Source organism: Mytilus trossulus, chromosome 11 (genome assembly GCF_036588685.1).
Source record: "Mytilus trossulus isolate FHL-02 chromosome 11, PNRI_Mtr1.1.1.hap1, whole genome shotgun sequence".
In the NCBI taxonomy this organism is placed as follows: Eukaryota; Metazoa; Mollusca; class Bivalvia; order Mytilida; family Mytilidae; genus Mytilus; species Mytilus trossulus.
In genome coordinates this window covers 37,801,639-37,809,294 of record NC_086383.1, presented here as the reverse complement: position 1 = coordinate 37,809,294, position 7,656 = coordinate 37,801,639, and positions in this window count along the sequence as shown.

The following is a 7,656-nucleotide window of genomic DNA, read 5'->3' as shown; positions in this document are numbered from 1 at the left end:
CTACTGGCCGTTCTGGACAATTGAATAGTACACTGTTAATATATTTAATGTCGGTTGAGTGGTATTGTTTGTAGTTAAAGTCAAGTGCAACTAAATAATTCAGTTGCACATTGAGTAGAATTCACATGCATCAATTTATCAGCTAAGGCTGACGAATTTGGCGATAGTGTTGATAGTTAGAATATTCTGCGGAAAATAGAATAATTAACAAGGAAATATCCATGCATGTACAAATGCATAAATTGAAGAAACTTAGGAAGAAACAGTTAAAATACAAAGAACGAAGAAACGTTGACAATGATGTTGATATCCCATGATTATAAAAATGCGATGGATAACATTTCTAACCGCCGTCTTATAATAAACAAAAAACTCTCATCTCCTTTTTGATAGCTCAATGCGATTGTTTTATGTATATAAGAATATATAAAACAAAGAAAAGCATTGTTGTCGATATGTATCTGGTTGTGTCTAACGAGTAAAGAAATTTGCTATCTGGGGAAAACAATGCGAATGTAGTTTACATATTTTAATAAAAGCTAAAGTATGATAAGAACATTCTTAAACACGACAATCTGTCATTACCAGACCTGTCCTCAGGTCTGGTCAATATCAGACTTGTCCATAGGTCTAATCAGGAGCAGACCTGTCCGCAGGTCTGGTTAGGGGCAGACCTGTCTGCAGGACTGGCCAAAAGCAGACTTGTCCACAGGTCTGGTTTGGTTCAGACCTGGAGATAGGTCTGCAGCAGTCCTAAAAAAAAGACCGAAGGTCTGGTCCACCAACGGCAAAGTAAACTTGCGTGTCTGTATAATTGTTTTAAAGTTAACTTAGAAAGCAGTCAACAAGTCTGCTCCAAGTTAACTGTTTTCAAGGTTAGAACCTTACCTATCTCTACATTGACAGGCTAATTATATATATTCAATAGTTCTTAAAACATAAATTCGAAAAAAAATATTGACCACGACATACTAGAAATTCGACAAAAGTCGATACTTTTTTCTTCACATTTTTAGAATGATATGCAGAGATATTAAAGAGGTTTACGAGTCTTGCATCTCATCGACTCTCTTCTAACATAGGTTCTACACTCACAAGCTATCATTATCACATTATAGCATGTTCAAATACCGTTTTCCAAAATTACTAGTTGTAACTTTTTTGACCAAAATGGTCATTATAGACCGATGGAAATTTGAATTTGACTTTTTGTCTGACAAGACATGATTTCCTCAAGTGGAACAATCCTGCAATATTCACATTATACAAATCAGTAGAGTGTGAAATTATGTACTTTTTATGCCATACACCGAATGATCCATTTACCAAACTAGGTTAAGTCGGTTGATAATAAATATTAATGTCACTGATCTTGATACAATATTGAAGCTGTATTCACAGTAAATACAAAACCTAATCTCAAGAAAACCTCTAATCGGATGTCTCACGTGAACTTTGAAATTGTATTTGCTATAACAATATTACTTTGACATTATAAGAAACTGGTTTATTTACATGGACATGACATGTGTTTATTACTATTGTAGTTATCTCTAATGGAGTTTAGCTTTAAAAATAACATAATACAGCAGTATAATTTCCCTTTATTTAAAATAGTTCTTAGTGTAAAGTATACAAAGAACACTAGTATACATACTTAGCTTTACCTTATATATTTCTCTTTATCACAATTCATACGAAAACATTATATATCGATGCCGCATTTTCGGAAACTATCATCACAACTATTCACAACAGGATTATTTCTTGAACATTCATACACTATTTTTTGTGTTTGATTGTTTATATAAAGCTACAATTAGAGTATTGTCTTGAATTCTTTGTAAAACATAACACACGTATTAGATTAAGGACATGAAACATTTTCAATTTTAATTATCAAAACATAATAGATATATTTGACATCTGATATTTAGGAAAATCAATAGTTTAACAAGGTCTTGGCTTCTAGTCAAAACAATGTGCTCTTCAAAATATGCTTATGTAAAACATGAACGGTATATATTATATCGATGCATTGAATCTACGGAGTTAATTTATTAAACAGTATAAGCTCTGATAGTGTCTTTTTGTTTTTTCCTATATGACGCTGTAATTTTTTTTTAATATCTTTCATAAATACATCTATTTATCGTAATGATTTATTCATCGTTCCATACTTATAATTCTGATCATACGTGGAACCAATATTTCTTATTAGAAAGTCGTTGACATCTCAGAGACAATCATGTTAGAAAACGATTGTTAAATCTCAAAGTAGTCATTAATTTGCACAATATGTTAGCAGAGATATCATATTTTAATATGAAAACGTTTGTATTTGCATGAAACAATCCCAGAATACCAAGGACATTGTAAATCATTAAACCTATTGTAAAAAGTCGTTGTGACCTAAACGGGTTGTTAATGTCTAAGCTGAAATGAACTGACAAATAAACTTTGCATTTTTACTCGAATTTAAAGGACAAAGCCAATGATACAGAAAAACTAAAGCAATAAACGTTTTTATATCAGCTATGCTTACTATGCATCCACTTTGTTTTTGTCTATCTGATGAGGTATGCCTTTTTCAACTGGTTTTTATAGTTCGTTCTTATGTTGTACTGTTATACCACTGTCCCAGGTTAGATGAAGGTTGGGATCCCGCTAACATGTTTAACCCCGCCACATTCTTTATGTATGTGCCTGTCCCAAGTCAGGAGCCTGTAATTCAGTGGCTGTCGTATATTAAGTGTTACATATTTGTTTTTCGTTCATTTTTTTACAAAAATAAGGCCGTTAGTTTTCTCGCTTGAATTGTTTTACATTGTCTTATCGGGGCCTTTTATAGCTGACTATATGCGGTATGGGCTTTGCTCATTGTTGAAGGCCGTACGATTACCTATAATTGTTAATGTTTGTGTCATTTTGGTCTTTTGTAGATAGTTGTCTCCTTAGTAATCATACTACATCTTCTTTTTTATATATTGGTTTCTAAATTCCGTGTTCACTATATATATATTTGGTTAAAAGGGGTGGATCAGTTAATTGTGAAATTGTATATAATGATTGAACATGCATAAATTGTTAACACACAGACATGTGAAAACAAAGCAAATTGAATATAACATTTTTGTTTGACTAAAGTCAATAATATAGAAAGCAAAAAGTAAAATTAACAAAATACAGAACTTCTAGGAAACTTCAAAATGGATAATGCTTTATCAAACGACAAAATGAAAAGCTCAAACACATCAAACAAAGTGATTACAACTCTCGTATTCCTGACATTAAACAGGCAATCTCTCATGTAAAAAATGGCAGATTTTACCTGATATCATAGCTAGACAAACTTCTGTCACTCACTCAAATGATACAAAAAAAAGTTATACACTTAAAGGTGTATTTAAAAACAATAGATAACAGTTCATGTCATCAGTCAACAATACAATTGTCATGAGTCTAGAATAGAGGTTAATCAAATTAGTATTGTAGCTGGCATAATATTTCAATATATACTGCAGCTGTGCTATTTGAGTAGTCAAATTGCATTGACTGTATATTCATATGTGACATACAGTCACTGACCGTATATCACCTTGTTTATGGCGTTGACAATGCGTTTCCGTAGAGTTTTATTGATGGCGTCAATAAAACATATAGGTTCGCTGAATTTTTACGTCGTCCGCTTCAAATTAAAAAAAAAATAGATTTGGTTTTACCCTAAATATTTCATTTATAACACTTATAACAGTTGACTATACTTTTTGGACCTTTTAGATTATAGCTCTTCATCTTTTATATAAGCTTTGGATGTCAAATATGTTGGCCACGAGCATCACTGAAGAGACATGTTTTGTCGAAATGCGCATCTGGTGCAACACAATTGGTACCGTTGATTTTATTACTACCACTGAGTCGATGCCTCTGCTGGTGGACTATTAGTCCCCGAGTGTATCACCAGCCCAGTATCCAGTACTTCGGTACTAGCATGAAAATACGGTTTTTTTGTGTTATTAAAATTTGCTGTTACAAAATATTAGAAATTATTATAAATTAAGGAATGCATCTCCCTCATGCAAAGCTCTGATTCCTTTCACGAATTTGACTATACTTTTTGGACCTTTTAGATTATAGCTCTTCATCTTTTATATACGCTTTGGATTTCAAATATTTTGGCCACGAGCATCACTGAAGAGACATGTTTTGTCGAAATGCGCATCTGGTGCAACAAAAATGGTACCGTTGATTTTATTGCAGTATATAAAGAATAACCATACATTGTCTCAAAATATCAATCGGTTATTTGTACTTGGCTCGAAACAGGTAGAAATGCTCTGCACAGCCTTCCTTTCTACCTATTTCTAAGCCTCGTACAAATACCATTGATATTTCGAGACAATGTATGGTTATTCTATATATAAACATCACATTATAGATACGAAATTCAATAATCCATACAGACAATATCAAATGAAAGACTTAACCATGAGTGTTCATATGCGTATTTTAACTCGTGAATTAACGTACGATACAATACATAGATATAGAAAGATGTGGTATGAGTGCCAATGAGACAACTCGCCATTCAAAGTACAACTTATAAAAGTCAATCATTATAGGTTAAGGAACGGCCTTCAACACAGATTTTAGTTTTATTTGTTTTATTTTTATAGTTTTGATAATTTACAATAGATACAATTATAGTAAGTGAGAAATATTTGTCAGACTGAAATTGATGACAGTCGCAATTTTGTAAGTATCACACCTGTATATGGCTAGCACAAATTACGAAGCAAATATAACAATTATTAGTTGCATGATTATATCTATATTATCCTACCAACCATAGTCGTGTAAGCTGAAATAGCTTCCTTTAAAGTAGCAACAATGAAGTAGCACCCATTTCCCAAATGAATCTGCTGAATGCCCTTAAAGGGGGCGAACGCTTTGAGGAGATTCATGTACAGTTAATTAAATATCGAGAGCCTTATATATAAGACTTATATAGCAACGTGACTAATTATTCTACTTAATTTCACTTTCAAGAAGTTAAGGATAATAAACTCGATTCTTCAGACGTCACAGATCGACACATCACAACCAGTAAATTAAAGTTGTTTATGTGGAGGCGTAATACACTTATTAGGTAGCATAACGTTTTCATGTCTTATATAATGTGTTTGACCGTAAGCATAATTTCTTCATTTATAGATCCAATATTTGCTACAACAAATGTGAGTAAGTGTCTCAAACTTCAATTAAAGCATAACCTTAGTTGACGTCGGATGAAGTACACATAGTACTTTTAATCAAATGTATGAGACAAAAATAATGTGAAGTCAATAACTTGTTTAAACACAAATTTAAAAAAAAATAATTGTGGTTATCAAAATCCATATTTTATTTTAACGGCTGATGATAAAAAGTTAAATTCAAGTAGAAAATTAAACAAAAAACAATTAACAGAAAAATAGTCATTTAGTTATATTGACCTTAAACTTGGCATTGGAAAAATCCCGAATGGTAACAAATGACAAGTACCCTCCCTTAATATGTCTTAATGTTATAAACCGCTCACGTCAATGTCTGATAGTTGATGCAATATTTAACTTTAACATTTGTTAATATCGTTAAAATCAAATCAATTCAAATAGTCTTAGTCTGTCAATTGATTTCTTATAGATAAAGCTAGGTCTGTCTACTTGGCTTATAAACCTATGTTGTAATATATCATCTAGGGCTTACGTGTCATAGAAATTTATAATATTTGTCATCTCAAAAGGCGCTTTAAGTTGATAATTTCCGGTATAAAAGCCAAATGTCTGAAACAAACATAAATATAAGTTCCTGCATGTTAAAAGGTGAAATGACACGTTTTACTAATGTTTTGATTTAATATACATTCAGTCGTGATGTATTTGGATTATTGTTCTTGTTGATGTATAGAAAATAATAAATGATAACATATTTTTTAACTTTAAATAGCGAATGAAAAATAATACATTTCTTTTGTACAAAAAAGAACAACATACATGCATAAGGATGTTTAATAACAGTACATTATTGTTTGGTTCTGTAGAATCCAAATTAGAATTTCTCTTGTCTTTTATATAAATTTCTTCTTAAAAAATAGAACAACGTAATTTAAATCAAAGACACACACAAGGGCAAAAAGACAAGAAAAAAGCATAAGCACATAATACGCATAACTAAATAAGATATACACCATGTTCACTCATTGGTTAAAACCTTTGAATCAGAAATAGACATTTGAGATGATAAACGTGTTAAAGTGTTGGTATATTCCCCTTCGAAACTAAATTGAAAAAAAAAAACGCTTGAAAAGAGGAATAGTCAAATCTTAGATTAAATTAAATGACAAGGCCATGACTAAAAATTGAAAAGACAAACTGACAAATAACAGTACAGAAAACAAAATATAAAAAACTGCAGACTTAGAAACACAACCCCATCAAAAACTGGGGATAATCAGGTGATCCGGAAGGTAATAGAAAACAGGCTCACATGTGGCACCGAGTATATAACATCAAGCAACAATCTAAATAATTTAAACAAAGGTTAATGATGTTGGTATTTCTAGGCGAAATGTATGTCACAATAGCGAATGTGACGAAGAGGAAGCTCGTAGGTAAAACAAAACCGGCATTTCTCAATTTAATTGACATTATGTTATAAATTTGTATTTGAGCTTTTAAGTTTAAGTATTTCAATGACGAATTCCACGTCTGACTTACTATGTACTAAGTTACCGTTAAAATAAACTCCTCATAGATACCAAGACTAAATTTTGTATATACGCCAGACGCGCGTTTCGTATACATAAGACTCATCAATGACGTTTGAATCCAAAACATTTAAAAAGGCCACATAAAGTACAAAGTTGAAGAGCATTGATGGCCAAACTTTCTAAATATTTTGTCAATCCAGCATAGGTAATATATGCCTGAGGAAGAAATGCCTAAGTATGCAAAAATTCTAAATTTTGTAAACGGTCAATTTATAAATATAACCATATCGATGATAATGCATGTCAGCACAACAAGTGCTGACTACTGGGCTGGTGATACCGTCATGGAAATAAATCTCCCCCAGCAGTGACATCGACTCAGTGGTAGTAAATAAATTCGATCATCTTAGAAACAAGGACTACATTTTGCATATACGCCAGACGCGCGATTCGTCTACAAAGGACTCATCAGTGACGCTCGAAATCAAAAGAGTTAAAAAGGCCAAATAAAGTACGAAGTTGGAGAGCATTGAGGACCAACATCCTAAATTTGCCAAAGCCAGCTAAGGTAATCTATGCCTGAAAAAATGCATTTAATATTCTGAGAATACAATATGTGCTCCAAACATCAAAAACAGTTTGTTGATTGGATGATTTCTGTATCTTAGTACGATAATCATGCCCAAAAGTTCTATGAGTGAAACATTTACTGTCGTTGATGGTTGTGTTCTCTACCAAACATTTATTAGATTAAAATATTAATTTAGATTCTTTGAGGTGTATTATATTGATTTGATCTGTAAAGTGTTATGGGAACGTGTGTTGTCTTCAGACAATGGTTCGTTTGTCCGAACTAGCGTGCATTTTTCCTCTTTGTTAAGTCTTTTGACATCAACGTTGCTATA